Source organism: Anomaloglossus baeobatrachus, chromosome 4 (assembly GCF_048569485.1).
Source record: "Anomaloglossus baeobatrachus isolate aAnoBae1 chromosome 4, aAnoBae1.hap1, whole genome shotgun sequence".
Lineage (NCBI taxonomy): Eukaryota > Metazoa > Chordata > Amphibia > Anura > Aromobatidae > Anomaloglossus > Anomaloglossus baeobatrachus.
The window spans coordinates 176869919-176893434 of NC_134356.1; positions in this window are offsets into that span (position 1 = coordinate 176869919).

A 23516-nucleotide genomic window follows, 5' to 3' on the forward strand; every position below is an offset into this window, starting at 1 on the left:
GATCCCAGCTCTGTTCATCTTGGCTCCTTTTTAAAAACACTGTAAGCAAGGGTTACTCCAAGCGGAGTCTCCCTTTTTTCCAAAAATTGGGCCCCACACACACCCACCCCTTCAGTGGCAGCAGTTGTGCCCCAGTTGTACACTTCACAGCTAGATTTGCATCAAGCACATTCAAAAATACGCCATAATTAACCGTCCCCAGCATGACACCGGGGTAGGTAGATAAAGTCTTTGCTGAACCATGACTTGTTCATCTTGGATCATTTTTAAAAACAATGTAAGCAAGGGTTACTCCAAGCGGAGTCTCCCTTTTTTCCAAAAATTGAGCCCCACACACACCCACCCTTCAGTGGCAGCCGTTGTGCCCCAGTTGTACACTTGACAGCTAGATTTGCATCAAGCACATTCAAAAATACGCCATTCTTAACCGTCCCCAGGATGACACCGGGGTAGGTAGCAAAGTCTTTCCTGATCCCAGCTCTGTTCATCTTGGCTCCTTTTTAAAAACACTGTAAGCAAGGGTTGCTCCAAGCGGAGTCTCCCTTTTTTCCGAAAATTGGGCCCCACACACAGCCACCCCTTCAGTGGCAGCAGTTGTGCCCCAGTTGTACACTTCACAGCTAGATTTGCATCAAGCACATTCAAAAATACGCCATTCTTAACCATCCCCAGGATGACACCGGGGTAGGTAGAAAAGTCTTTGTTGAACCATGACTTGTTCATCTTGGCTCCTTTTAAAAAACACAGCAAGCAAAGGTTACTCCAAGCGGAGTCTCCCTTTTTTCCAAAAATTGGGCCCCACACACACCCACCCCTTCAGTGGCAGCACTTGTGCCCCAGTTGTACACTTCACAGGTAGATTTGCATTAAGCACATTCAAAATTACGCCATCCTTAACCGTCCCCAGGATAACCCCTGGGTAGGTAGCAAAGTCTTTGCTGAACCATGACTTGTTCATCTTGGCTCCTTTTAAAAAACACAGCAAGCAAGGGTTACTCCAAGCGGAGTCTCCCTTTTTTCCAAAAATTGAGCCACACACACCCCCACCCCTTCAGTGGCAGCAGTTGTGCCCCAGTTGTACACTTCACAGCTAGATTTGCATCAAGCACATTCAAAAATACGCCATTCTTAACCGTCCCCAGGATGACACCGGGGTAGGTAGCAAAGTCTTTCCTGATCCCAGCTCTGTTCATCTTGGCTCCTTTTTAAAAACACTGTAAGCAAGGGTTACTCCAAGCGGAGTCTCCCTTTTTTCCAAAAATTGGGACCCACACACACCCACCCTTCAGTGGCAGCAGTTGTGCCCCAGTTGTACACTTCACAGCTAGATTTGCATCAAGCACATTCAAAAATACGCCATTCTTAACCGTCCCCAGGATGACACCGGGGTAGGTAGCAAAGTCTTTCATGATCCCAGCTCTGTTCATCTTGGCTCCTTTTTAAAAACACTGTAAGCAAGGGTTACTCCAAGCGGAGTCTCCCTTTTTTCCAAAAATTGGGCCCCACACACACCCACCCCTCCAGTGGCAGCACTTTTGCCCCAGTTGTACACTTCACAGCTAGATTTGCATCAAGCACATTCAAAAATACGCCATTCTTAACCGTCCCCAGGATGACACCGGGGTAGGTAGCAAAGTCTTTGCTGAACAATGACTTGTTCATCTTGGCTCCTTTTAAAAAACACAGCAAGCAAGGGTTACTCCAAGCGGAGTCTCCCTTTTCTCCAAAAATTAGGCCCCACACACACCCACCCGTTCAGTGGCAGCACTTGTGCCCCAGTTGTACACTTCAAAGGTAGATTTTCATCAAGCACATTCAAAAATACGCCATCCTGAACCGTCCCCAGGATGACCCCGGGGTAGGTAGCAAAGTCTTTGCTGAACCATGACTTGTTCATCTTGGCCCCTTTTAAAAAACACAGCAAGGAAGGGTTACTCCAAGCGGAGTCTCCCTTTTTTCCAAAAATTGGGCCACACACACCCCCACCCCTTCAGTGGCAGCAGTTGTGCCCCAGTTGTACACTTCACAGCTAGATTTGCATCAAGCACATTCAAAAATACGCCATTCTTAACCGTCCCCAGGATGACACCGGGGTAGGTAGCAAAGTCTTTCCTGATCCCAGCTCTGTTCATCTTGGCTCCTTTTTAAAAACACTGTAAGCAAGGGTTACTCCAAGCGGAGTCTCCATTTTTTCCAAAAATTGGGCCCCAATGACACACCCATCCCTTCAGTGGCAGCAATTGTGCACCAGTTGTACACTTCACAGGTAGATTTGCATTAAACACATTCAAAAATACGCCATCCTTAACCGTCCCCAGGATAACCCCGGAGTAGGTAGCAAAGTCTTTGCTGAACCATGACTTGTTCATCTTGGCTCCTTTTAAAAAACACAGCAAGCAAGGGTTACTCCAAGCGGAGTCTCCCTTTTTTCCAAAAATTGGGCCCCACACACACCCACCCTTCAGTGGCAGCAGTTGTGCCCCAGTTGTACACTTCACAGCTAGATTTGCATCAAGCACATTCAAAAATACGCCATTCTTAACCGTCCCCAGGATGACACCGGGGTAGGTAGCAAAGTCTTTCCTGATCCCAGCTCTGTTCATCTTGGCTCCTTTTTAAAAACACTGTAAGCAAGGGTTACTCCAAGCGGAGTCTCCCTTTTTTCCAAAAATTGGGCCCCACAGACACACCCACCCCTTCAGTGGCAGCAGTTTTGCCCCAGTTGTACACTTCACAGGTAGATTTGCATCAAGCACATTCAAAAATACGCCATTCTTAACCGTCCCCAGGATGACACCGGGGTAGGTAGCAAAGTCTTTCCTGATCCCAGCTCTGTTCATCTTGGCTCCTTTTTAAAAACACTGTAAGCAAGGGTTACTCCAAGCGGAGTCTCCCTTTTTTCCAAAAATTGGGCCCCACACACACCCACCCCTTCAGTGGCAGCAGTTGTGTCCTAGTTGTACACTTCACAGCTAGATTTGCATCAAGCACATTCAAAAATACGCCATTCTTAACCGTCCCCAGGATGACACCGGGGTAGGTAGCAAAGTCTTTGTTGAACCATGACTTGTCCATCTTGGCTCCTTTTAAAAAACACAGCAAGCAAGGGTTACTCCAAGCGGAGTCTCCCTTTTTTCCAAAAATTGGGCCCCACACACACCCACCCCTTCAGTGGCAGCAGTTGTGCCCCAGTTGTACACTTCACAGCTAGATTTGCATCAAGCACATTCAAAAATACGCCATTCTTAACCGTCCCCAGGATGACACCGGGGTAGGTAGCAAAGTCTTTGTTGAACCATGACTTGTTCATCTTGGCTCCTTTTAAAAAACACAGCAAGCAAGGGTTACTCCAAGCGGAGTCTCCCTTTTTTCCAAAAATTGGGCCCCACACACACCCACCCCTTCAGTGGCAGCACTTGTGCCCCAGTTGTACTCTTCACAGGTAGATTTGCATTAAGCACATTCAAAAATACGCCATCCTTAACCGTCCCCAGGATAACCCCGGGGTAGGTAGCAAAGTCTTTGCTGAACCATGACTTGTTGATCTTGGCTCCTTTTAAAAAACACAGCAAGCAAGGGTTACTCCAAGCGGAGTCTCCCTTTTTTTCAAAAATTAGGCCACACACACCCCCACCCCTTCAGTGGCAGCAGTTGTGCCCCAGTTGTACACTTCACAGCTAGATTTGCATCAAGCACATTCAAAAATACGCCATTCTTAACCGTCCCCAGGATGACACCGGGGTAGGTAGCAAAGTCTTTCCTGATCCCAGCTCTGTTCATCTTGGCTCCTTTTTAAAAACACTGTAAGCAAGGGTTACTCCAAGCGGAGTCTCCCTTTTTTCCAAAAATTGGGCCCCACACACACCCACCCCTTCAGTGGCAGCAGTTGTGCCCCAGTTGTACACTTCACAGCTAGATTTGCATCAAGCACATTCAAAAATACGCCATTCTTAACCGTCCCCAGGATGACACCGGGGTAGGTAGCAAAGTCTTTCCTGTTCCCAGCTCTGTTCATCTTGGCTCCTTTTTAAATACACTGTAAGCAGGGGTTACTCCAAGCGGAGTCTCCCTTTTTTCCAAATATTGGGCCCCACACACACCCACCCCTTCAGTGGCAGCAGTTGTGCCCCAGTTGTACACTTCACAGCTAGATTTGCATCAAGCACATTCAAAAATACGCCATAATTAACCGTCCCCAGCATGACACCGGGGTAGGTAGATAAAGTCTTTGCTGAACCATGACTTGTTCATCTTGGATCATTTTTAAAAACAATGTAAGCAAGGGTTACTCCAAGCGGAGTCTCCCTTTTTTCCAAAAATTGAGCCCCACACACACCCACCCTTCAGTGACAGCAGTTGTGCCCCAGTTGTACACTTCACAGCTAGATTTGCATCAAGCACATTCAAAAATACGCCATTCTTAACCGTCCCCAGGATGACACCGGGGTAGGTAGCAAAGTCTTTCCTGATCCCAGCTCTGTTCATCTTGGCTCCTTTTTAAAAACACTGTAAGCAAGGGTTACTCCAAGCGGAGTCTCCCTATTTTCCTAAAATTGGGCCCCACACACACCCACCCCTTCAGTGGCAGCAGTTGTGCCCCAGTTGTACACTTCACAGCTAGATTTGCATCAAGCACATTCAAAAATACGCCATTCTTAACCGTTCCCAGGATGACACCGGGGTAGGTAGCAAAGTCTTTCCTGATCCCAGCTCTGTTCATCTTGGCTCCTTTTTAAAAACACTGTAAGCAAGGGTTACTCCAAGCGGAGTCTCCCTTTTTTCCAAAAATTGGGCCCCACAGACACACCCACCCCTTCAGTGGCAGCAGTTTTGCCCCACTTGTACACTTCACAGGTAGATTTGCATCAAGCACATTCAAAAATACGCCATTCTTAACCGTCCCCAGGATGACACCGGGGTAGGTAGCAAAGTCTTTGTTGAACCATGACTTGTTCATCTTGGCTCCTTTTTAAAAACACTGTAAGCAACGGTTACTTCAAGCGGAGTCTCCCTTCTTTCCAAAAATTGGGCCCCACACACACTCACCCTTCAGTGGCAGCAGTTGTGCCCCAGTTGTACACTTCACAGCTAGATTTGCATCAAGCACATTCAAAAATACGCCATTCTTAACCGTCCCCAGGATGACACCGGGGTAGGTAGCAAAGTCTTTCCTGATCCCAGCTCTGTTCATCTTGGCTCCTTTTTAAAAGCACTGTAAGCAAGGGTTACTCAAAAGCAGAGTCTCCCTTTTTTCCAAAAATTGGGCCCCACACACACCCACCCCTTCAGTGGCAGCAGTTGTGCCCCAGTTGTACACTTCACAGCTAGATTTGCATCAAGCACATTCAAAAATACGCTATTCTTAACCGTCCCCAGGATGACACCGGGGTAGGTAGCAAAGTCTTTCCTGTTCCCAGCTCTGTTCATCTTGGCTCCTTTTTAAATGCACTGTAAGCAAGGGTTACTCCAAGCGGAGTCTCCCTTTTTTCCAAATATTGGGCCCCACACACACCCACCCCTTCAGTGGCAGCAGTTGTGCCCCAGTTGTACACTTCACAGCTAGATTTGCATCAAGCACATTCAAAAATACGCCATAATTAACCGTCCCCAGCATGACACCGGGGTAGGTAGATAAAGTCTTTGCTGAACCATGACTTGTTCATCTTGGATCATTTTTAAAAACAATGTAAGCAAGGGTTACTCCAAGCAGAGTCTCCCTTTTTTCCAAAAATTGAGCCCCACACACACCCACCCTTCAGTGGCAGCCGTTGTGCCCCAGTTGTACACTTCACAGCTAGATTTGCATCAAGCACATTCAAAAATACGCCATTCTTAACCGTCCCCAGGATGACACCGGGGTAGGTAGCAAAGTCTTTCCTGATCCCAGCTCTGTTCATCTTGGCTCCTTTTTAAAAACACTGTAAGCAAGGGTTACTCCAAGCGGAGTCTCCCTTTTTTCCAAAAATTGGGCCCCACACACACCCACCCCTTCAGTGGCAGCAGTTGTGCCCCAGTTGTACACTTCACAGCTAGATTTGCATCAAGCACATTCAAAAATACGCCATTCTTAACCATCCCCAGGATGACACCGGGGTAGGTAGCAAAGTCTTTCCTGTTCCCAGCTCTGTTCATCTTGGCTCCTTTTTAAATACACTGTAAGCAAGGGTTACTCCAAGCGGAGTCTCCCTTTTTTCCAAATATTGGGCCCCACACACACCCACCCCTTCAGTGGCAGCAGTTGTGCCCCAGTTGTACACTTCACAGCTAGATTTGCATCAAGCACATTCAAAAATACCCCATAATTAACCGTCCCCAGCATGACACCGGGGTAGGTAGATAAAGTCTTTGCTGAGCCATGACTTGTTCATCTTGGATCATTTTTAAAAACAATGTAAGCAAGGGTTACTCCAAGCGGAGTGTCCCTTTTTTCCAAAAATTGAGCCCCACACACACCCACCCTTCAGTGGCAGCCGTTGTGCCCCAGTTGTACACTTCACAGCTAGATTTGCATCAAGCACATTCAAAAATACGCCATTCTTAACCGTCCCCAGGATGACACCGGGGTAGGTAGCAAAGTCTTTCCTGATCCAAGCTCTGTTCATCTTGGCTCCTTTTTAAAAACACTGTAAGCAAGGGTTGCTCCAAGCGGAGTCTCCCTTTTTTCCAAAAATTGGGCCCCACACACACCCACCCCTTCAGTGGCAGCAGTTGTGCCCCAGTTGTACACTTCACAGCTAGATTTGCATCAAGCACATTCAAAAATACGCCATTCTTAACCATCCCCAGGATGACACCGGGGTAGGTAGCAAAGTCTTTGTTGAACCATGACTTGTTCATCTTGGCTCCTTTTAAAAAACACAGCAAGCAAGGGTTACTCCAAGCGGAGTCTCCCTTTTTTCCAAAAATTGGGCCCCACACACACCCACCCCTTCAGTGGCAGCAGTTGTGCCCCAGTTGTACACTTCACAGCTAGATTTGCATCAAGCACATTCAAAAATACGCCATTCTTAACCGTCCCCAGGATGACACTGGGGTAGGTAGCAAAGTCTTTCCTGATCCCAGCTCTGTTCATCTTGGCTCCTTTTTAAAAACACTGTAAGCAAGGGTTACTTCAAGCGGAGTCTCCCTTCTTTCCAAAAATTGGGCCCCACACACACTCACCCTTCAGTGGCAGCAGTTGTGCCCCAGTTGTACACTTCACAGCTAGATTTGCATCAAGCACATTCAAAAATACGCCATTCTTAACCGTCCCCAGGATGACACCGGGGTAGGTAGCAAAGTCTTTCCTGATCCCAGCTCTGTTCATCTTGGCTCCTTTTTTAAAACACTGTAAGCAAGGGTTACTCCAAGCGGAGTCTCCCTTTTTTCCAAAAATTGGGCCCCACACACACCCACCCCTTCAGTGGCAGAAGTTGTGCCCCAGTTTTACACTTCACAGCTAGATTTGCATCAAGCACATTCAAAAATACGCCATTCTTAACCGTCCCCAGGATGACACCGGGGTAGGTAGCAAAGTCTTTCCTGATCCCAGCTCTGTTCATCTTGGCTCCTTTTTAAAAACACTGTAAGCAAGGGTTACTCCAAGCGGAGTCTCCCTTTTTTTCAAAAATTAGGCCACACACACCCCCACCCCTTCAGTGGCAGCAGTTGTGCCCCAGTTGTACACTTCACAGCTAGATTTGCATCAAGCACATTCAAAAATACGCCATTCTTAACCGTCCCGAGGATGACACCGGGGTAGGTAGCAAAGTCTTTCCTGTTCCCAGCTCTGTTCATCTTGGCTCCTTTTTAAATACACTGTAAGCAAGGGTTAGTCCAAGCGGAGTCTCCCTTTTTTCCAAATATTGGGCCCCACACACACCCACCCCTTCAGTGGCAGCAGTTGTGCCCCAGTTGTACACTTCTCATTTAGATTTGCATCAAGCACATTCAAAAATACGCCATAATTAACCGTCCCCAGCATGACACCGGGGTAGGTAGATAAAGTCTTTGCTGAACCATGACTTGTTCATCTTGGATCATTTTTAAAAACAATGTAAGCAAGGGTTACTCCAAGCGGAGTCTCCCTTTTTTCCAAAAATTGAGCCCCACACACACCCACCCTTCAGTGGCAGCCGTTGTGCCCCAGTTGTACACTTCACAGCTAGATTTGCATCAAGCACATTCAAAAATACGCCATTCTTAACCGTCCCCAGGATGACACCGGGGTAGGTAGCAAAGTCTTTCCTTATCCCAGCTCTGTTCATCTTGGCTCCTTTTTAAAAACACTGTAAGCAAGGGTTACTCCAAGCGGAGTTTCCCTTTTTTCCAAAAATTGGGCCCCACACACACCCACCCTTCAGTGGCAGCAGTTGTGCCCCAGTTGTACACTTCACAGCTAGATTTGCATCAAGCACATTCAAAAATACGCCATTCTTAACCGTCCCCAGGATGACACCGGGGTAGGTAGCAAAGTCTTTCCTGTTCCCAGCTCTGTTCATCTTGGCTCCTTTTTAAATACACTGTAAGCAAGGGTTACTCCAAGCGGAGTCTCCCTTTTTTCCAAATATTGGGCCCCACACACACCCACCCCTTCAGTGGCAGCAGTTGTGCCCCAGTTGTACACTTCACAGCTAGATTTCCATCAAGCACAGTCAAAAATACGCCATAATTAACCGTCCCCAGCAAGACACCGGGGTAAGTAGATAAAGTCTTTGCTGAACCATGACTTGTTCATCTTGGATCATTTTTAAAAACAATGTAAGCAAGGGTTACTCCAAGCGGAGTCTCCCTTTTTTCCAAAAATTGAGCCCCACACACACCCACCCTTCAGTGGCAGCAGTTGTGCCCCAGTTGTACACTTCACAGCTAGATTTGCATCAAGCACGTTCAAAAATACGCCATTCTTAACCGTCCCCAGGATGACACCGGGGTAGGTAGCAAAGTCTTTCCTGATCCCAGCTCTGTTCATCTTGGCTCCTTTTTAAAAACACTGTAAGCAAGGGTTACTCCAAGCGGAGTCTCCCTTTTTTCCAAAAATTGGGCCCCACACACACCCACCCTTCAGTGGCAGCAGTTGTGCCCCAGTTGTACACTTCACAGCTAGATTTGCATCAAGCACATTCAAAAATACGCCATTCTTAACCGTCCCCAGGATGACACTGGGGTAGGTAGCAAAGTCTTTCCTGATCCCAGCTCTGTTCATCTTGGCTCCTTTTTAAAAACACTGTAAGCAAGGGCTACTCCAAGCGGAGTCTCCCTTTTTTCCAAAAATTGGGCCCCACACACACCCACCCCTTCAGTGGCAGCAGTTGTGCCCCAGTTGTACACTTCACAGCTAGATTTGCATCAAGCACATTCAAAAATACGTCATTCTTAACCGTCCCCAGGATGACATCGGGGTAGGTAGCAAAGTCTTTACTGATCCCAGCTCTGTTCATCTTGGCTCCTTTTTAAAAACACTGTAAGCAAGGGTTGCTCCAAGCGGAGTCTCCCTTTTTTCCAAAAATTGGGCCCCACACACACCCACCCCTCCAGTGGCAGCAGTTGTGCCCCAGTTGTACACTTCACAGCTAGATTTGCATCAAGCACATTCAAAAATACACCATAATTAACCGTCCCCAGCATGACACCGGGGTAGGTAGATAAAGTCTTTGCTGAACCATGACTTGTTCATCTTGGATCATTTTTAAAAACAATGTAAGCAAGGGGTACTCCAAGCGGAGTCTCCCTTTTTTCCAAAAATTGGGCCCCACACACACCCACCCCTTCAGTGGCAGCAGTTGTGCCCCAGTTGTACACTTCACAGCTAGATTTGCATCAAGCACATTCAAAAATACGCCATTCTTAACCGTCCCCAGGATGACACTGGGGTAGGTAGCAAAGTCTTTCCTGATCCCAGCTCTGTTCATCTTGGCTCCTTTTTAAAAACACTGTAAGCAAGGGTTACTCCAAGCGGAGTTTCCCTTTTTTCCAAAAATTGGGCCCCACACACACCCACCCTTCAGTGGCAGCAGTTGTGCCCCAGTTGTACACTTCACAGCTAGATTTGCATCAAGCACATTCAAAAATACGCCATTCTTAACCGTCCCCAGGATGACACCGGGGTAGGTAGCAAAGTCTTTCCTGTTCCCAGCTCTGTTCATCTTGGCTCCTTTTTAAAAACACTGTAAGCAAGGGCTACTCCAAGCGGAGTCTCCCTTTTTTCCAAAAATTGGGCCCCACACACACCCACCCCTTCAGTGGCAGCAGTTGTTCCCCAGTTGTACACTTCACAGCTGGATTTGCATCAAGCACATTCAAAAATACGCCATTCTTAACCGTCCCGGGGATGACACCGGGGTAGGTAGCAAATTCTTTCCTGTTCCCAGCTCTGTTCATCTTGGCTCCTTTTTAAATACACTGTAAGCAAGGGTTACTCCAAGCGGAGTCTCCCTTTTTTCCAAATATTGGGCCCCACACACACCCACCCCTTCAGTGGCAGCAGTTGTGCCCCAGTTGTACACTTCACAGCTAGATTTGCATCAAGCACATTCAAAAATACGCCATAATTAACCGTCCCCAGCATGACACCGGGGTAGGTAGATAAAGTCTTTGCTGAACCATGACTTGTTCATCTAGGATCATTTTTAAAAACAATGTAAGCAAGGGTTACTCCAAGCGGAGTCTCCCTTTTTTCCAAAAATTGAGCCCCACACACACCCACCCTTCAGTGGCAGCAGTTGTGCCCCAGTTGTACACTTCACAGCTAGATTTGCATCAAGCACATTCAAAAATACGCCATTCTTAACCGTCCCCAGGATGACACCGGGGTAGGTAGCAAAGTCTTTCCTGATCCCAGCTCTGTTCATCTTGGCTCCTTTTTAAAAACACTGTAAGCAAGGGTTACTCCAAGCGGAGTCTCCCTTTTTTCCAAAAATCGGGCCCCACACACACCCACCCTTCAGTGGCAGCAGTTGTGCCCCAGTTGTACACTTCACAGCTAGATTTGCATCAAGCACATTCAAAAATACGCCATTCTTAACCGTCCCCAGGATGACACCGGGGTAGGTAGCAAAGTCTTTCCTGATCCCAGCTCTGTTCATCTTGGCTCCTTTTTAAAAACACCGTAAGCAAGGGCTACTCCTTGCGGAGTCTCCCTTTTTTCCAAAAATTGGGCCCCACACACACCCACCCCTTCAGTGGCAGCAGTTGTGCCCCAGTTGTACACTTCACAGCTAGATTTCCATCAAGCACAGTCAAAAATACGCCATAATTAACCGTCCCCAGCAAGACACCGGGGTAGGTAGATAAAGTCTTTGCTGAACCATGACTTGTTCATCTTGGATCATTTTTAAAAACAATGTAAGCAAGGGTTACTCCAAGCGGAGTCTCCCTTTTTTCCAAAAATTGAGGCCCACACACACCCACCCTTCAGTGGCAGCAGTTGTGCCCCAGTTGTACACTTCACAGCTAGATTTGCATCAAGCACGTTCAAAAATACGCCATTCTTAACCGTCCCCAGGATGACACCGGGGTAGGTAGCAAAGTCTTTCCTGATCCCAGCTCTGTTCATCTTGGCTCCTTTTTAAAAACACTGTAAGCAAGGGTTACTCCAAGCGGAGTCTCCCTTTTTTCCAAAAATTGGGCCCCACACACACCCACCCTTCAGTGGCAGCAGTTGTGCCCCAGTTGTACACTTCACAGCTAGATTTGCATCAAGCACATTCAAAAATACGCCATTCTTAACCGTCCCCAGGATGACACTGGGGTAGGTAGCAAAGTCTTTCCTGATCCCAGCTCTGTTCATCTTGGCTCCTTTTTAAAAACACTGTAAGCAAGGGCTACTCCAAGCGGAGTCTCCCTTTTTTCCAAAAATTGGGCCCCACACACACCCACCCCTTCAGTGGCAGCAGTTGTGCCCCAGTTGTACACTTCACAGCTAGATTTGCATCAAGCACATTCAAAAATACGTCATTCTTAACCGTCCCCAGGATGACATCGGGTTAGGTAGCAAAGTCTTTACTGATCCCAGCTCTGTTCATCTTGGCTCCTTTTTAAAAACACTGTAAGCAAGGGTTGCTCCAAGCGGAGTCTCCCTTTTTTCCAAAAATTGGGCCCCACACACACCCACCCCTCCAGTGGCAGCAGTTGTGCCCCAGTTGTACACTTCACAGCTAGATTTGCATCAAGCACATTCAAAAATACACCATAATTAACCGTCCCCAGCATGACACCGGGGTAGGTAGATAAAGTCTTTGCTGAACCATGACTTGTTCATCTTGGATCATTTTTAAAAACAATGTAAGCAAGGGGTACTCCAAGCGGAGTCTCCCTTTTTTCCAAAAATTGGGCCCCACACACACCCACCCCTTCAGTGGCAGCAGTTGTGCCCCAGTTGTACACTTCACAGCTAGATTTGCATCAAGCACATTCAAAAATACGCCATTCTTAACCGTCCCCAGGATGACACCGGGGTAGGTAGCAAAGTCTTTCCTTATCCCAGCTCTGTTCATCTTGTCTCCTTTTTAAAAACACTGTAAGCAAGGGTTACTCCAAGCGGAGTCTCCCTTTTTTCCAAAAATTGGGCCCCACACACACCCACCCCTTCAGTGGCAGCAGTTGTACCCCAGTTGTACACTTCACAGCTAGATTTGCATCAAGCACATTCAAAAATACGCCATTCTTAACCGTCCCCAGGATGACACCGGGGTAGGTAGCAAAGTCTTTCCTGATCCCAGCTCTGTTCATCTTGGCTCCTTTTTAAAAACACTGTAAGCAAGGGTTACTCCAAGCGGAGTCTCCCTTTTTTCCAAAAATTGGGCCCCACACACACCCACCCCTTCAGTGGCAGCAGTTGTGCCCCAGTTGTACACTTCACAGCTAGATTTGCATCAAGCACATTCAAAAATACGCCATAATTAACCGTCCCCAGCATGACACCGGGGTAGGTAGATAAAGTCTTTGCTGAACCATGACTTGTTCATCTAGGATCATTTTTAAAAACAATGTAAGCAAGGGTTACTCCAAGCGGAGTCTCCCTTTTTTCCAAAAATTGAGCCCCACACACACCCACCCTTCAGTGGCAGCAGTTGTGCCCCAGTTGTACACTTCACAGCTAGATTTGCATCAAGCACATTCAAAAATACGCCATTCTTAACCGTCCCCAGGATGACACCGGGGTAGGTAGCAAAGTCTTTCCTGATCCCAGCTCTGTTCATCTTGGCTCCTTTTTAAAAACACTGTAAGCAAGGGTTACTCCAAGCGGAGTCTCCCTTTTTTCCAAAAATCGGGCCCCACACACACCCACCCTTCAGTGGCAGCAGTTGTGCCCCAGTTGTACACTTCACAGCTAGATTTGCATCAAGCACATTCAAAAATACGCCATTCTTAACCGTCCCCAGGATGACACCGGGGTAGGTAGCAAAGTCTTTCCTGATCCCAGCTCTGTTCATCTTGGCTCCTTTTTAAAAACACCGTAAGCAAGGGCTACTCCTTGCGGAGTCTCCCTTTTTTCCAAAAATTGGGCCCCACACACACCCACCCCTTCAGTGGCAGCAGTTGTGCCCCAGTTGTACACTTCACAGCTAGATTTCCATCAAGCACAGTCAAAAATACGCCATAATTAACCGTCCCCAGCAAGACACCGGGGTAGGTAGATAAAGTCTTTGCTGAACCATGACTTGTTCATCTTGGATCATTTTTAAAAACAATGTAAGCAAGGGTTACTCCAAGCGGAGTCTCCCTTTTTTCCAAAAATTGAGCCCCACACACACCCACCCTTCAGTGGCAGCAGTTGTGCCCCAGTTGTACACTTCACAGCTAGATTTGCATCAAGCACGTTCAAAAATACGCCATTCTTAACCGTCCCCAGGATGACACCGGGGTAGGTAGCAAAGTCTTTCCTGATCCCAGCTCTGTTCATCTTGGCTCCTTTTTAAAAACACTGTAAGCAAGGGTTACTCCAAGCGGAGTCTCCCTTTTTTCCAAAAATTGGGCCCCACACACACCCACCCTTCAGTGGCAGCAGTTGTGCCCCAGTTGTACACTTCACAGCTAGATTTGCATCAAGCACATTCAAAAATACGCCATTCTTAACCGTCCCCAGGATGACACTGGGGTAGGTAGCAAAGTCTTTCCTGATCCCAGCTCTGTTCATCTTGGCTCCTTTTTAAAAACACTGTAAGCAAGGGCTACTCCAAGCGGAGTCTCCCTTTTTTCCAAAAATTGGGCCCCACACACACTCACCCCTTCAGTGGCAGCAGTTGTGCCCCAGTTGTACACTTCACAGCTAGATTTGCATCAAGCACATTCAAAAATACGTCATTCTTAACCGTCCCCAGGATGACATCGGGTTAGGTAGCAAAGTCTTTACTGATCCCAGCTCTGTTCATCTTGGCTCCTTTTTAAAAACACTGTAAGCAAGGGTTGCTCCAAGCGGAGTCTCCCTTTTTTCCAAAAATTGGGCCCCACACACACCCACCCCTCCAGTGGCAGCAGTTGTGCCCCAGTTGTACACTTCACAGCTAGATTTGCATCAAGCACATTCAAAAATACACCATAATTAACCGTCCCCAGCATGACACCGGGGTAGGTAGATAAAGTCTTTGCTGAACCATGACTTGTTCATCTTGGATCATTTTTAAAAACAATGTAAGCAAGGGGTACTCCAAGCGGAGTCTCCCTTTTTTCCAAAAATTGGGCCCCACACACACCCACCCCTTAAGTGGCAGCAATTGTGCCCCTGTTGTACACTTCACAGCTAGATTTGCATCAAGCACATTCAAAAATACGCCATTCTTAACCGTCCCCAGGATGACACCGGGGTAGGTAGCAAAGTCTTTCCTTATCCCAGCTCTGTTCATCTTGTCTCCTTTTTAAAAACACTGTAAGCAAGGGTTACTCCAAGCGGAGTCTCCCTTTTTTCCAAAAATTGGGCCCCACACACACCCACCCCTTCAGTGGCAGCAGTTGTACCCCAGTTGTACACTTCACAGCTAGATTTGCATCAAGCACATTCAAAAATACGCCATTCTTAACCGTCCCCAGGATGACACCGGGGTAGGTAGCAAAGTCTTTCCTGATCCCAGCTCTGTTCATCTTGGCTCCTTTTTAAAAACACTGTAAGCAAGGGTTACTCCAAGCGGAGTCTCCCTTTTTTCCAAAAATTGGGCCCCACACACACCCACCCCTTCAGTGGCAGCAGTTGTGCCCCAGTTGTACACTTCACAGCTAGATTTGCATCAAGCACATTCAAAAATACGCCATAATTAACCGTCCCCAGCATGACACCGGGGTAGGTAGATAAATTCTTTGCTGAACCATTACTTGTTCATCTTGGATAATTTTTAAAAACAATGTAAGCAAGGGTTACTCCAAGTGGACTCTCCCTTTTTTTAAAAAATTGGGCCACATAGACACCCCATCAGTGGCAGCACTTGTGCCCCAGTTGCAAACAGGATGTTTTGATTTGCATCAAGCACATTCCAAATCCACAAGCATTTACTCTCCCCAGGATGACACAGGGGTAGTAAATTCCTTGTGGATCCATGACTTGTTCATTTTGATGAACGTTAGTCTGTCCACATTGTTACTGGACAGACGCGTGCACTTATCTGTCAGCACACACCCAGCAGCACTGAAGACATATTCAGAGACAACGCTGGCAGCTGGACACGACAAAATCTCCAAGGCGTTACTGGAGAGCTCTGGCCATTTTTCAAGATTTGAAGCCCAAAATGAGCCAGGCTCCATTTGCAAAGTCATGGCATCAATGTTCATTTGGAGATACTCCTGTATCATCCTCTCCAGCCGTTGACTATGTGTCAGACTTGTTGTCTCTGGTGGCCTTGCAAAGGACGGTCTAAAAAAATTATGAAAAGATTCCATAAAATTGCTATTACCAGCACCAGATATGGTGCTACTGGTACGGGTAGACTGTTGAAGATGACGAGACCGTCCCATGTTTGTCAAGTTACAACTGGGAGATTCACTTCCTGCACCTGCACGGTTGTTTGGTGGAAAAGCCGAGCTAAGATCGAGTAACAGCTTCTGCTGATACTCCTGCATACGTGCGTCCCTTTCTATGGCTGGAATTATGTCACAAAATTTGGACTTGTACCGGGGATCTAATAGTGTGGCAAGCCAGTAGTCATCATCACTTCTAATTTTGACAATACAAGGGTCATTTTGGAGGTAGTGCAGCAAGAAGGCGCTCATGTGTCTTGTGCAGCCATGCGGACCACGTCCACGCTGTGTTTGTGGCATAGAAGTGCTAAGCGTTCTTTCTTCCTCTGACAACTCCCCCCAACCTCTTTCAACTGAAATTTGACCAAGGTCTCCCTCATCCGCTGAGTCTTCCATGTCCATGGACAGTTCGTCATCCATTTCTTCATGTTCTCCTGCACCTTCCTAAACATTTCGCCTGCTACCATGCGCCCTTGTTGATCCCTGTCCCCCAAGGTCTCATGCCTGCCGTGTTAGGTGATGATGAACGTCTGGACCTTGGTGATGTTGTTGTCCCTTGCGCATATGAATCCTCCTGTAGTTCCTCCCCTTCCTGTTGTCCCACCCCCTGACTCCGAATAGTGTTTAGCGTGTGCTCCAGCATGTAAATGACTGGAATTGTCATGCTGATAATGGCATTGTCAGCGCTAAACATATTCGTCGCCATGTCGAAACTGTGCAGAAGGGTGCATAGGTCCTTGATCTGAGACCACTCCATCAGGGTGATCTGCCCCACCTCTGCATATCGTTGGCCCAGGCTATACGTCATGACGTATTGCACCAGGGCTCGGCGGTGCTGCCACAGTCGCTGTAACATGTGGAGAGTCGAATTCCAGCGTGTCGCCACATCGCATTTCAGGCGATGAACCGGCAGGCTGAAAGACTTCTAGAGCGATGCAAGTCGCTCAGCTGCGGCGGTTGAACGGCGAAAGTGAGCAGACAGTTTTCGTGCCCTGGTCAGAAGGCCATCTAGGCCGGGATAGTGTGTTAAAAATTGCTGGACAACAAGGTTCAACACGTGAGCCATACAAGGCACATGTGTCACCTTGCCCAGGCGAAGGGCCGCACCCAGGTTTGCAGCATTGTCGCACACGGCCTTACCAGGCTGCAGGTTGAGTGGAGACAACCATTTATTAAACTCGAACCGCAGAGCTGACCACAACTCCTCAGCTGTGTGACTTTTTTTCGCAAGACATGTCAAGCTAAAGACCGCCTGATTCCGTTGCGCTCTGCTGCCAGCATAGTAATGAGGGGTGCGTGATTCCTTCTGCGCAGTGAGAACGCTGGTGGCCTGACCAAGCAGGCTTGGGGCGGAGGTGGAGGACCCAGATGAGGTGGAGGAGGCAGAAGCAGTGGCGGAACTTGGACAGACAGAGGATTGACACACAAGTCGTGGGGACGGCAAGACTTGTGCAGCAGACCCTTCACCATCTATCACCATAGTTACCCAGTGCCCAGTCAGCGACATGTAACATCCCTGTCCATGCTTACTGGTCCAAGTATCGGTGGTGAAATGCACCCGTTGACACACAGAGTTTCTCAAGGAAGCGGTGATGTTGTGTGCGACATGCTGGTGTAGCGCGGGCACACCTTTCTTAGAGAAGTAGTGGCGACTGGGCATCTGGTACTGGGGCACAGCGACAGACATAAGGTCTCTAAAATCCTGTGTGTCCACCAGGCGGAAAGGCAGCATTTCGGTAGCCAAGAGCTTACAGAGGGATAAAGTCAACCTCTTAGCTTTGTCATGGGTCGCAGGAAATGGCCTTTTATTTGTCCACATCTGAGGGACAGAGATCTGGCTGCTGTGTGTAGACGGTGTTCAGTAGGGTGTCCTTGGAAAAATGCAGCTTTGTGAGGAAAGTGCAGGCATAGACATGATGTTGCCTTCATCCAACGTTGGTGCTATCGATGTCTGAGAGAGCTGTGCACACACACTTGTTTCCCCTTCCAAACCAACTGACGAACTACCAAGCAAACTGCCTGTTGCGGTTACAGTGGTGGAAGTTGTGCGTGGAAAACCAGGTGTGACAGCTGTCCCCACAGTCCTAGAAGATGAAGAGCGCGCGGATGCACTAGAAGGGGCAGGCGTTGGATGGTTCGCTCCGCTAGGCCGCATTGCAGCACGGTGAGCTTCCCACCGGGACATATGATATTTATTCATGTGACGATTCATGGAAGAAGTTGTCAAACTGCTGAGGTTTTGACCTCTACTAACAGAATCATGACAAACTTTACAGATCACATAATTTGGGCGATCTTTTGCTATGTCAAAAAAGGACCAGGCTAGGCAAGGCTTAGAGGGCATGCGACCTGTTGATCCACCCCGACTAGTGCTCAGAGGCAGAGTGGTGGCTGAGGATGCAGTTGTAGACGTGCTACCAGTACTCCGACTCTGTCCAGGAAGGCGCAAGGTAACTTCGTCATCAGTTGCATCCTCCTCCACCACCTCTGTTGACCTCCTCGAGTGCCTGACTGTGGGTTGACAGTAGGTGGGATCTAGAACTTCCTCATCAATTGTTGTGTTTGCACTCCCCTCACCCTCAGACCGAGCCTCTTCTTGCCCTGACCGAATATTTAAGTTGTCATCCCCATCTGGTATCTGCTTCTCATCGTCATCAGTATGTTCCTCATTGTCTATAACAACAGGTGTTACAGTTGGTGAAAAAGGGTCAACATTATGCTCAGAAACTTGGTCCTCACGGCCTGAATCAGAGTCACAAAGGTTCTGGGCATCACTGCAGACCATTTCCTGGTCTGTACTCACTGTAGCTTGGGAGCAGACCTCTGATTCCCAGGCTATAGTGTGACTGAACAGCTCTGCAGACTCAGCCATCTCAGTTCCACCATACTGTGCAGGGCGGATGGAGACTTCAGAGCTGGGAGAAAGCAAGTTTGATTGGGATGAAAACTCAGAGGACTGGTGTTTTTTGGATGCGGTAGTTGAGGTGGCGGAGAGGGCACTTGTTGGACCACTTGAGATCCATTCAAGCATTTTCCTTTTTTGGCCATCATCTACCTTCGCTCCAGTTGTCCGTGTCCGTAAAAAAGGGAGCACATCGGATTTTCCACAGTAAGTAGTAGACATCTTACTTTTGCTGGAAGATGGTCTATCTTCAGCAGATGTTAATGGAGCTTTGCCACCTTCCCCACGGACAAACCCTTTTTTTTCTTTTCCAACACGCCTCTTACCCTTTCCACCAGCATCTGTCATTTTGCCACTCATTTTGATTGCGACAAGATTGTGCACTTAAAATGTGGTAGTAAAAATTGAGAGGTGGTGTAGATTGCAGCGGTGGTCTATCTTTATTAACAGCAGAATAAACAACAATAATTATCACTGACAATGCAACTACGGCCCTTAAACTGGCAGCATTGTTTGCTAGTATAATGGCTTAGTAACAATGAGTTTGAGTGTGCAATGCAGGCAGAGGTGCTGCAAATATCTTTGCACTTGTGGGACAATACAGAAGTCCAACAGCCACGTTTAGGATGCCACTAAGTTCACTCAGTGTTTGCTAGTATAATGGCTTAGTAACAATGAGTTTGAGTGTGCAATGCAGGCAGAGGTGCTGCAAATATCTTTGCACTTGTGGGACAATACAGAAGTCCAACAGCCACGTTTAGGATGCCACTAAGTTCACTCAGTGTTTGCTAGTATAATGGCTTAGTAACAATGAGTTTGAGTGTGCAATGCAGGCAGAGGTGCTGCAAATATCTTTGCACTTGTGGGACAATACAGAAGTCCAACAGCCACGTTTAGGATGCCACTAAGTTCACTCAGTGTTTGCTAGTATATTGGCTTAGTAACAATGAGTTTGAGTGTGCAATGCAGGCAGAGGTGCTGCAAATATCTTTGCACTTGTGGGACAATACAGAAGTCCAACAGCCACGTTTAGGATGCCACTAAGTTCACTCAGTGTTTGCTAGTATAATGGCTTAGTAACAATGAGTTTGAGTGTGCAATGCAGGCAGAGGTGCTGCAAATATCTTTGCACTTGTGGGACAATACAGAAGTCCAACAGCCACGTTTAGGATGCCACTAGGTTCACTCAGTGTTTGCTAGTATAATGGCTTAGTAACAATGAGTTTGAGTGTGCAATGCAGGCAAAGGTGCTGCAAATATCTTTGCACTTGTGGGACAATACAGAAGTCCAACAGCCACGTTTAGGATGCCACTAAGTTCACTCAGTGTTTGCTAGTATAATGGCTTAGTAACAATGAGTTTGAGTGTGCAAAGTGCAGGAGGGTACAGTGCCAGGGTTGTGGGTCTCTGGGTAGAGGAAAGGAAGCCTGCCTTTCTATCCCTCCTAATGGGGAAATGCAGCAAGGAAATCCCTGACCTTAGCTATACAGACGCTGTCATCTTGTGTAGCTGTTAAACTCTGTTTTCACGGACCTGTCACCTATGGCTCTGACCCTGGCGGTATTAGCCCTTAAAAGGACTGATTGAAAGTGCTATCCCTATGCTGTACAGTGCTGTGTATAGATCGTACACAGCGGTATCGGAGCTAGGCACTGCGCCAGCGGTGACTGACACCAAGGACGCAGAAGGCAGATAATGGCATGCTGGAGGAAAATGTCCGTTTTTATAATGCAGGGACATGTGACATGGACATCCTATCACACATGCCGTTGCTTCTCTGGCTAAAAGTCCACTTAGCTGTGTGTGTGTCTGGGATTGGCTGACATGCTGGCCCGCCCCACTACACGCGCGCGCTTAGGGAAGGAAGACAAGGAAAAAAAAAAATGGCGATCGCCATTATCCATACAACAGTGATCTGAATGCGCTGTTCCCGCACACTATACACTGAAATTTCATAATAGTGTGAGTCACAGAGTGACTTACACTATTACAGCGGAAAGCCAGCTAGGAATTAGCTGGTCTTTTTTAGAGTTGAGCGCGGTTCGTGGTTCGAGGTTCTCCAGTTCGCGGCTTGAGTGATTTTGGGGGCTGTTCTAGATAGAACTAGAACTTGAGCTTTTTGCTAAAGCTCGATAGTTCTAGATACGTTCGAGAATGGTTCTAGCAGCAAAAAGACCAGCTAATTCCTTAAGCCTTCTCCAGCAACTCTCCCTTCACTAAATGCAGTTAAGACCGGTATTAATAGAATAGATTTTTTATATAGCACAAACAAAGTCTGTAATACTGTATTAGAATCCCTGCCTACATGCTTCTAATACAGTAACCCTTCTCCAGTAGCTCGCCCAATACTAAATGTAGCTAAGATCTGTATTATTAGATAATAGAATAGATTATTTAGATATCAGCAGCACGGTCTGTAAAGCTAGAATCCCTGCCTACAGGCCTCTAATACACACTATGCCTGCTCCAGAAGCCAACCCTATACTAAATGCATAATAAGAGCAGTATTATTAGACAATGGAATAGCTTTCACTTAGCCATTTAAAGGATATTGGTTTACTGGTACTGTCATGCTATAATATACTGTCCCTTCTCCAGCTGAATCTCTCCCTCAGCCCTATTTCCAGGTACAGTGCGGCAAACATGGAGTCTCTGGGTGTTATATAGACCTGATAATGCTCTGCGGCCAACCAATCCCAGTAATGCCAGTAACCAAGATAGCTACGATATATTACCATAATTGGCAGGAAATCCCTGCATGTTTACTAGCTGATAAAAAGCCGGGAAACATGATGGGCAAGGACTCAAACATAGAGTCTAAGCAGCAAAATGCTTGGTGGAGTATCGAGCACATCGAGCACAGTAATGCTCAATTGAGTACCAAGATGTGCCGAACACATTTGCTTGTCACTAATACCATGTTACAGAATGACCCCGACACATTTCCCCCACCAGAAAGGGTTTATCACGAGTCAAGGGAAAGAAGGGTCGATGACTCTGATGACCCAACTAATCCACCTCTACTAGGAAATCTTCACCCTAGCATTTTAGATAGTTTCAGCTGTTTCTTTATTAACCAGCCCCTCCATTTTGGACACAACAGCATCCATATCATCCATATTGTCTATATCTTGTGCATCTGTGGCACCCTGGACAAGCCAGGTTGTCACAGAACTACACCAACACACGCCACACCCCGGTTAGGCACATCTAGGTCAAACACAAAATCCTTGTTGCCTTCCTTCAGGGGCTGATGTCCACACCAGGGGGTGGGCCAGGCAGTTGGTCCCGCCCACCGAGGAGTTCACAGTCCTGGAGGCGGGAAAAGGGGGCAGATGAGTTCGGGAGTTGAGAGGAGTAGAAGAAGGAAGTGGTAGTAGAGGAGACTGAAGGCGTCCGGGTGTGTGGCCCGGACGGTACAGCAAGGTTGGCGGACGGTGGTGACCGTCTGCAGGAGAGGCTAATCAGAGCAAACCATATGGACCGTAGATGGGCGGTGGCCTGGCGGTACCGGATCGGAGAGTAAAGAGAAGCCAGCACCATCCGGCAGGGCTTACGGACCCCGACCAGGCTAGGAGTCGCCGTTAAACTGGTCAAATCCGTTAGCGAAGGGAACCTCCGGAGTTTCCCAGCAGTCAAGACCCGATTGAAGGCAACAGCTCACACCGTAGAGGGAAACACAGTCACCGCCAAGGCTAAAGTTCCCAGGGCCAGAGCCTGCGGGCAAAAAGGGGCTCCTTCAGCATCCATCCAAGCTGGGGAGCCGGTTACCAGTGGGAAGCCATTGGAACCGTAACACAACACAGGTGCAGGGAAAGGCAGTCACCATCAACCTACCGGGAGCAGAAACAACCGCAGCCGCCTGTGGGACCCGTCCATCCAGCCGTTTGTTTGACCAGAGACTCTGTGTGAATTACTGGCTGAGTGAGTACCACCGTGCCGTGCGGCAAAGCGCTGCCCCCCGCGACCCTGCACCTCACCAGGCCCCGTAACCCACCTGTCATCCATCCCTACCCCTCACCGGGCCCCGGGACAACCAACCCCCCTACCCACGGAGGGGAGAACCAACATTCAAGCTGCTCCCTGTCATCGCTCCTGGGATCACCGTCCAGAGCAGAGGTGGTGTCACAACTTCACCACAACCGTGGATGGCGTCACAGACAATATCCCTAAACCCAAACCACCCCCTTTTCACTCACGGGCGAGGAACGCCGCTCGAGTCCCTGGGATCCGGCCCACCGCTCGAGCCACCACCGAGCAGCAGCAGCAGCGGCCGGACCCGAGCAGTGGGTGAGCGCAGCGTCCATTCCTCAGCCCGCGACAACTTGGCGTCACGAACAGGATCTTACCGCTCTGCCGTCTGGTAGAGGTGCGCCTTGTGACCGCCGGAGGTGTCCTGCCGAAAATCTTGAGAAGCCGCCATTTTGGGCGCGAAAAGTCCCCGCTCGAGCGTCTTCCGGAGTAGTAGAGGCGCGAAGGCCAAAACCCCGCCCCGATAGAGGAGGAGCCTGAAAAAGACTAAGGGGGACGGAAACAAGATGTCTGCGCCCAATGGAGCCGCTGAAGGAGCGGCGGTCGCAGCCGCAGTGGCACCCGCAGATGGGAATTGGCCCGCCCAGGTCCCGGCCGCACTGGCGGGAGGTGCCGTGGCCCCAGCTCTCGCTCAGGTGATGCCGTTCTCCTTGCCCTA